This window comes from Bombyx mori, chromosome 16, assembly GCF_030269925.1.
Source record: "Bombyx mori chromosome 16, ASM3026992v2".
Classification (NCBI taxonomy): domain Eukaryota; kingdom Metazoa; phylum Arthropoda; class Insecta; order Lepidoptera; family Bombycidae; genus Bombyx; species Bombyx mori.
The window spans coordinates 8,363,776-8,373,634 of NC_085122.1; positions in this window are offsets into that span (position 1 = coordinate 8,363,776).

Genomic DNA, 9,859 nt, shown 5'->3' on the forward strand with positions numbered 1-9,859 from the left:
TTAAAAAAAAACGTGTGGCACTCGGGAACTGCCGCGGTAAAGCTATTTGCATAGCATTTTTTATCAACTTATGCAACTATAATTGGACAATGATAATTTAATATAAAAAAAATTATAAAACAAGACCACGCTATACTAAACATTAATAAAAGCAAAACCTTAACTGTCCCCTTCACACTCATAAGCTAGACCGCGCGAGAGAGAGATGGGCAGACTTTTCATGATGCACATGCAGTGTGACGTCACGCCACGCGCTTATTCACAAACACTACACAAGCGCAACGTGTGAATGTGTTGAACGCGAGCTACATGGTAGGCGGAGTGAGGGGTGTAAGGTTTTTTTCGTTACGGAATTTCATGATTCGGACGCCGCGCTCAAGGCCCGTGATAAAAGCTATGCAACAGCTTAATAAAAAAAAAGACGATACCTAATCGTTTTACAGTAAATATTAGTGTAACGATAGCACCCATTTTTTATTGTTTAGATGATTCTATAAAATACCTAACTATATCTGAAGAAAATGTTGACGTAGCCCTACAGAACTCCTTGGAATTATCGGAGCAACTTGATGTAGAATATTTAAAACGTTCAGTCGTCGCGAACCTTGTTTAAAGTATCAAGAATATAGTTTTCACTGGTGGTAGGACCTCTTGTGAGTCCGCGCGGGTGTGTACCGCCACCCTGCCTATTTCTACCGTGAAGCAGTAATGCGTTTCGGTTTGAAGGGTGGGGCAGCCGTTGTAACTATACTTGAGACCTTAGAACTGATATCTCAAGGTGGGTGGCGCATTTAGGTTGTAGATGTCTATGGGCTCCAGTAACCACTTAACACCAGGTGGGCTGTGAGCTCGTTCACCTATCCAAGCAATAAAAAATAAAAAAATAAAAAAAACAACGAGAACGGTCAACTCGAAAACAAGTTTCCGATGTAGCAGAAATTGCTTTTCCCCGAAGTTCTGATTTTAATAGCGCCGTCGAGTTAATCAGAGCTCATTGCCGCCACTGTTCGATTCAGAAATTCCGTCGCTCCTTAATGTACTGGCTTGGGCCAACCACAGCCAACATTACACCTAACTATACCATTAAACGTACTATATCTCCTTCTACTCATCTATATACAGTCAAACCTGGATAAGCGAGAGTTCAAGGGAGCACAATCTCATTCTCGCTTATAGAGGTTTCTCACTAACCCGAGTTTCTCGCTAATGCACCCTCTGAATTTAATTTCGCGATTTCCCGGATTCAAACGCATTCACTATTTTAAGTTTATCACTTAATGGCAGTACTTTGATTTTCCGTTTTAACATGATGCAGAACAAAACTTTCCTTCGCAATTGATTAACGATAAACTGAGTAAGTCAGACAAACAAGACGGTACACAGGGACACGTGTCCATTCGAAAAGAAATCGAATAAATAACAACGTTATTTAGTTCCACGAAATAGAATAGGTTCAATATTGACGAGAAAACAATACAAAAACAATGTTAAGAAGTTCCACGAAAGTTAAGATAGGGTCATAAAATAGCAGATGCTAAATTTGTAATTTGTTTTGTCATTTGTTCCTCCTAAATAATATAAATAAATAAAGCTCGACTGTCGCTTATAGAGGTATAGATAAGTAGCAGTCTCACTCACGGAGGTCCATAAGGCAAAAACGACTCTCTCTTACAGAGGTTTCTGTTTCTCGCTAATAGAGGTTTTAGGAGCTAAAAATGACGGGTCCTGGCTATTACTCTCACTTATAGAGTTTTCTCACTTATCCAGTTCTCACTTATCCAGGTTTGACTGTATATATAAAAATGAATTGCTATTCGTTAGTCTCGCTAAAACCCGAGAACGGCTGGACCGATTTGGCAAATTTTGGGTGTTGAATTATTTGTGGAAGTCCAGAGAAGGTTTAAAAGGTAGATAAATATGGAAATGCTCGGAATTAAATAAAAATAACAATTTTCTTTTTCCTTTCATGTCCCCCCCGTCGGACAAAAGTATACAAAAGTTTAGGTCTTTTATTTATCGATTGAGGCACTACAAAGTCTGCCGGGTCAGCTAGTAGAATAATAAAAAGTAAATGTGTGGTGTCGTGGGACACCGGATAGGAACGAAGTCCCTTATTATAAAAATATTAATTTTAAGTTCTATTCGAGGTATAAAGAAAATAAAACTGGAGGTTTCGCAACAACCCACGGTCATTCGGTAACGTGCGAACTTATTGTGGTACACTTAATTCACGGTTGTTTGCATAAGAGTTAGTGTATTGCGCAAACGAACGCTCCGAGATCGTGGTCAATGAATGATAAAAAAATATTATGTTCTTTTTTTGTACGTTATTACAAAGTTAACTCGTACACTGCGTGCATTACTAATAAAAATCTTACGTTACGGACGTTTTTTCTCGGTTAGGGTACCCCTCCGCATCGTCCCATAAGGAACTTCGTTGCATTAAGATACTCTACGCATAAGAACCTTAGTATAAGATATTCGTTGTTTCGGTATTGACAGAATTAAGATGAGTTTTATTTAAAATTTGTTTTACTGGTGGTAGGACATCTTGTGAGTCTGCACAGGTAGGAACCACTACCCCACCTATATCTGCCGTGAAGCAATAATGCGTTTCGGTTAGAAGGGCGGGGCAGCCGTTGTATTGTTAAAACTGAGACTTTACAATACATGACTCAAGGTGGGTGGCGGCATTTACGTTGTAAATGTTTATGGGCTCCGGTGACCACTTAACAACAGTTGGGCCTTGAGCAAAATAATGTGCTTTTGTATAGTTATTGTTGGGACATCGGAGATGAGTATAGTCAGTAGTAGTACCATCAATACACAATACATGACGTGCAAGTAATTTTAGCACGTGTGTTTCATGCATTTAGAGTTGATTACGGCCGAACATGGCAGGATTCCATTAGTCGTACCTAAAACATATCACAATATCAAATTTACAAAAAAAAGTCAAGAAACATTAATGAAATTGCATTCAAGATCGTAAATATTTTGCCTTTCAATTAATCAGTTTAATAACTCAAAAATTCTGTAGTATTTTCTTTGGTTTTCAAAGTCTGTAAATGATCACAGTAGTAAGTAAGTAAAGTGCCGAGTAAGAAAGTAGTTTTCATTATTAGAAAACTTATTTTATGGTTTAATATTGCGTTTATTATTTTCGACGTTACGAAAAACGAACATTTCACGAATATCACAACTCTACAAAAAAAAAAAAAACGTTCTTTGTTCTAACGTTTATACTAGGTTTTTCCGTTTAATTATTCACAAAAACGAAAATAAAATACTTTTTTTTTTCTCGTATAAAGTTTGCTTTTGTGATAGTTATAGTAATAATATGATATGTGGTGTCGTGGGACACCAGGTAGGAACGAAGTTCCGTCGGCTAATGTAGAATCGACACAAATTGCAAAAAAAATCGTGCTCAATTTTATGTAGGTTTTCTTGATTTTTCTCTTAAATTTTGCTGATTAGTTTTTATTTAAGTACAAGAAAGTATTTAGGAAATTCAGTATTTTAGGAAATAATAAATTACTTAAAATAGAAAGAGAATGGATGAGAGAACGAAAAGAAAGAGGGAGAAAGAGAAAGGTATTATACACTACTCGCTTGTGTATGCGACTGTCGCGCCTGCGCACGTCTCATTTAGCGGTTTTATTCCACGCACTTTTTTCCACGGATTTTTTCTTACGGTTTTACTATCACATTTTTTTCAGTTCGGTCGCGCAGCAAAATCCCTATCCTCTCCAAGCCTGCCGTAAGGAACTTCGTTCCAATACTCATTTTTAAACTTTAATTAATTTTAATACTTTCAAAAAAACCGCGCTATGAGAGTGGGGTGTTTACGTTTACACAGTGTCGCTAGATGGCACTCTAGTCATAAACAACGATTAGGTGTTTTGTACAAGCTCAGAAAAACTTAAAATGTCACAAAAGTGTAAATATACGATGCTGATGCATTTTGTTTCATATGTGGTCAATTTATTAAAGTTCAAAAGCAAACTGTTTCATGCCATGTATTTTTTTTCCGTCTAATTACGATCTAAAATATCGAAATTTTATGCTTTGCAATCAAAGTCAAATTTGGTGTTGACCCGTGTATTATACGATAATCAATTTAAAATTAGTTAGACACAATATTCAAATGTCGACGAATTGTCACTTAGTCGGCCGCGAGTGAACACTAAAACTGTGAAGTGTTTATCGAGATATTTAACAGTAAAAGTAGTTTTAGTCGCACAAATTTCGTATTTTTTCTTCAGATTACATTAAATTTCATTGCATTCACGAGATAAACATAAGAACAGCATCCGTATCATACAAGAGATAAATTGCTTACGCGAGGCACGCGCTTGCCGGCATCTTAAACAAAACAGAGTTCCAAATAGCACTCATAAATACAGCCCGTTTGACGGATAAATTCGTACTATAAGATCTCGATATTTGCATTCACAATTGTACGTTAAATCAGCTTTATTTTACGGCCGAGGTCTGATTGATTGACGGTGAAATTGCCAACTGCAGAGGAATGCACCTCAGCGGCGACCAAGAAGTTTTAGGTCAAATTATATAATTACGAGTGTTTGTTCATATGTTATTCTTTGATTATGCTTGTAAAATGTCTTTTAAATTCGTTTTTAAAGAGTTTGAATGCGTTATAGTAGCTTTATTAGAAGGTAATTGTTGGATAATCTGTGGTGATTATTTTTGTCACTGGCCGTTTCTTTTTCTCAAGAACTTACGCGTGACAGTGTGACTTTTTGGCGGGAACGCGAGAAAAGACATGGTGTGAATTGTTTTGATTTGTTAATAAAGCGTTTCTTCGGGTTCAAATATTTAATAGTTTTGGCTTAATAGTCGTTTTGGTTATGTGAAAATGTACAAGTGTGGGAAAATGAAAAAATATTGCTGGACGTGGTTTTTCGTCTCCTACCAAAAATCCTACTGAAGTCTCAGTACATTTTACTTGTTACTTGTTACTTTTTTTCATTCTATCTCATCTAATTTCATTCCTTTTCGTTTACTTCCCAATTTCAGGGAAATCAACTTCATTTCGTTACGCTCCATTTTCATATAACGAATTTAAATGACAATCAAAAATTTTACTTACGTGGATTACTGGTGGTAGGACGTCCTTACTGGTGGTAGGACGTCTTGTGAGTCCGCATGGGTAGGTACCACCACCCCGCCTATTTCTGCCGTAAAGCAGTAATACGTTTCGGTTTGAAGGGCGGGGCAACCGTTGTAACTACACTTGAGATCTTAGAACTTATATCTTAAGATAGGTGGCGCATTTGTAGATGTCTATGGGCTTCGGCGACCACTTAACACTAGATGGGCTGTGAGCTCGTCCACACATCTAAGCAATAAAATAATAATAAACATTTTTTATGAGTGACTTAAATGGAGGAAGAATAGCACTGCAATAATAGCATATATTTTACGTTTTCATTCATTTTGGGAGATAGAGCTCGACTGAGTGTTTCAAGCTTCAAGAGTTCATCTCTATTTTATGTTGCCGGTTAAGTTTACACAGGGCGCATCACAGTAAAACTAAATTACATAACATTTCCTTTTAGAACTTTAATACTAACGCAAAATCGATCGATCGGTTTGTATTTTAATATATTCTTCAGTTTTCGCGAGTCGCAGATATAATTAAAACTATTTTTACGGTTTAATCTCGCATTTACTATTTTCATTTTATTATTTCATCAGTGAACTGTAAAGTTTTTTTTTAGATTATTAAATTAAGCCGTAAAAGTTAGTTTTAAATTAAGTTCATGTATTTTAGTAATAATCCTCGAAATATTTTTTTACGAATGACGGACACAATGTAAAGTCCCTTTTGAGCTTAAGACACTTATCGAGTGAATTGGTATTACATATTACTTCTATAGCATTCGACAACACACACACATTATTGTCGTACTATGCAACAGAACGTTTACATGGGCCATTAATGCCCGCGTCATCTGCCGAACGCATTACAAGCCTGCCGTAATTAAATGGAGAGAGAAATTTTGCTAAACAGGGCATAAAAGTAAAAGCTTGATAGTCGCAATAAAAATGAGGGTGCGGGGAAGTGGACGGGCGTCCGCCGAAATCGCTCAGCTAGTCCTAGAGCTGTATACATTTTAATCACAAGGTAGTGTGACATGAAATACATTATTTAATCATCGAATAGAATACCCATTACGTAATAAATACTAGAAAATTGATGACTTACCCGCGTATTCGTTTAATAGTTATTATACAATTAATTAATTTGAATGACTGTAAAAATATGAACGGATGGCACGTACCTAATGATAATAATTTTTTTTTCCACCAGTTTTGTCAAGTTTCAATCATATTGTCTGGAACAGAAATATTTCTTACCAACATACGAACGGGATGGGTGTAATAATTAAAATCATTTCATTGCTTTGATTCTAATTTGAAAGTCTACGGGTTCTTAAAACAATTTATTATGAGAAATGTTAGAAGTACGTTGACTTCAAATTAATTTTAGACTTGTAACTCTTTGGAAGTGACGTATTAATTTAATCACAATTTATTAAAATTTAATAAATTGTATTTTGGTGAACGATTTATTTTATTTTATTTGTTTATTGTATTTTTATATTTTAACTAGCTGACCCGGCAGACTTCGTAGTGCCTCAATCAATAAATAAAATACATAAACTTTTGTATAAAATAAACTTAAAACAAACAAGAGGAATCCGTCCGACGGGGGACAAATCAAAGGAAAAACAAAATTGTCATTTTTATTTAATTCCGAGCATTTTCATATTTATCTAACAAACAGTGCCTACGGTGTGAACGTCCCACCTACCACTATTCCAACCTTAAAACTGTAACGTGGATCTGTTAGCAAAAATATACAGATTAACTGAGATAGGCTTTTACCTGTGTGTATTCACAAAGTCCCGTATACTAATACAAGTTAAGCTACACTCTTCTCACTCTACCATCGTGACCTCCGAAGGTATCCCTTCTATCTAGTCGGTAGCGTCATTATGGCTTCGCCACCGGAAGCGGCGTCAGGCGCCGCGGCGCGTGCGTTACAAATCACTACTTTACAACTTCCGGAAAGCTCAGTTCTTCTCCGACAATGTAACGGGGAGGACTTGCAAAAAATGAGCAACTCTAATAATTTTCAGTTACGCACCAGCGGTCACACTTAATGGTCGTGTGATGATATTATAGAATATAATAATTTGTCTCTCCCTTTCCCCTAAGGATTTGACGCGGCGGGGTTCGACTAATAGTTTTGGATTCTTTACGAGATTTTACATTTTATTTCTTTTTAATAATAATATTTTATGAGGATTTTTTTTTTGTAACATTACTAGGCTTTCATTAGTACTTATTAACTCGATATGAAAACAAACAGTGTAATTAGGTAAAAAATTTTAGACCGTAATGTTGATCTATGGACATATATATAAATTTTATTTTATTTTATGTCAAATGATATTTTTGACGATAATGAAAGCCTACAACTCGATTCAACAATCAAATATAAATAAATTAATCCATAACATAATAAAATATTACTTAAATTACAACAAATTCGAATTGCACAAAACACCAGCAATAAATTTTCAAAGAATTACAGTAAATCCTATTAGTAACAAACAACCAATGTTGCTTGAACTCAGTAATCTTTTGTAAAAGCTCGTTTTTAGTGAGAAACGTTTTAACGAATAAAGGGATGAGCGTTCCGTTTAAACTGGTTTCTAACCCCTCAACGCGAGGACACGTGTCTCGGCCACCCTTTCAGAAATCTCAATAGGTATGAATACAATAAATATTTGGACGATTTATGATAAATATGGTTAAAATTTTTATTTGTAGCTACTAACCATTCTTGTCAGCTTAGGGTTCGAATTGGAATATAAAATGTGTATTTTCATAACAAACCATCTCACAATAATTGAAACATCAAAAATAAACATGATAAAACATATTATACAAATGTTCAAACCTCCCCTTTTGGCTCAGCCTTTGCTCGCCCACCTGTCCTGGTGAAACTGGAGAGGCCACCGGGCCACCGGTAATCCTTCAATCATAAAAAAAAATGTTCCAACCGAATTTCTAAAAGTAACCATATATAGGTATAGTATCATAATCCTTAAGTACTTTTTAGTGGCTTCAAAGTAAGGGAGCGGTCATCTTTCTTCGTGGATATCAGCAATGCCAGAAGCAAGCCACGAGGCGGTGCATGTCTGAAGACTCCCTTATAGTACCTGGTTTGAAGAAGAATATAAATACATTGAATGAATTGCTTGAGATGATTCCATCATCTCGTTTTTACCATCGCACCGCCCGCCACCGGAGTAGAGTTCATCCGTATTACCTGGAGCCACTGTGTTCATCCACAGTGCGTTTCCAGAGATATTTTTACCACGTACCATCCGGCTTTGGAATGAACTCCCTTCCACGGTGTTTCCCGAGCGCTGTGTCATTTTCTTCTTCAAAAGAGGCTTGTGGAGAGTACTTAACGGTAGGCTATGACTTTGCCCCTGATATTGCTAAATCCTCGCAGAAACTAAAAAAAATAATTACGACCAGCATTTTCCTTACATATTTCTTATCATCATTAAGGGTTCAAAATACTTCTATTACATTTATCAAAAGAACAAGAAAATCATAAGAGAATTTTGTCACTCAACGTCGATCAGATACATATAGCAAAACTTATTTATAGCCAACATCAAAGACGCGAGCATGCAGCCAACATTTTCATAAAAAAATCCAATCACATAAGTAGAGGGAGAATGCCTCCCACACCGTCAAAGGGGATGAAGACATCACGCGAACACGGCACATATTTCATTGATACCATCCTTCACTAGTCTAATGTAAGTGAAAATAAGTGGTGATTGTTTTGTACGGATAGCAAAGTAACATTCTAAATTTTTGTACTTGCAAATAGTGTATTTATTATTATTATTTAATATTATTTCACACGACGATTTGACATTCGCCTAATATTGAATTATTATAGACTAACTGCTTAGAACCTTTAGTGAAAATAAGTTATTTGTAGTGTTAACGATTGCAGACTCATGAATACACATCATTTTAAGAACATAATTATTCATCTCAAAAAATATAACCCATAGTAATTACGGTCCATCTCGTGATCTCTTGATTGAGGAACAAGCTTCGCTGTTTAATAGACGCAATAACATGTATTCACCTTGGCTATAAAAATGTATTTGACGCAGCCCGACAAGTTGGCTCGATCAAATGCACACCACCTAGTAACCCTATTCCACGAAGCCCTTCTCACGGTTAATGATCGGAAATGCTAGAGAGACAACAAAAAATAAAATCCTGTCTAAAAATTATGGTCACCTGAGTAGTGAGGAAACGGCGTGAGGTCGTCGTAGCCTAAAGGAGGCGATGCTATGTAGCGATGCACCGGTGTTCGAATCCCGCCGGCAGGTACCAATTTTTCTAATGAAATACGTACTTAACAAATGTTCACGATTGACTTCCACGGTGACGGAAAGTAGCATCGTGTAATAAAAACCAAACCCGCAAAAATATAATTTGCGTAATTACTGGTGGTAGGATTTCTTGTGTGTCCGCACGGGTAGGTACCACCACTCCGTCTATTTCTGCCGTGAAGCAGTAATGCGTTTCAGTTTGAAGGGTGGGGCAGCCGTTGTAACTATACTGAGACCTTATAACTTATATCTCAAGGTGGGTGGCGCATTTACGTTGTAGATGTCTATGGGCTCCAATAACCACTTAACACCAGGTGGGCTGTGAGCTCGTCCACCCATCTAGGCAATAAAAAAAAGACTATTCTCATTTTGCGAACGGTACCATAATGTCC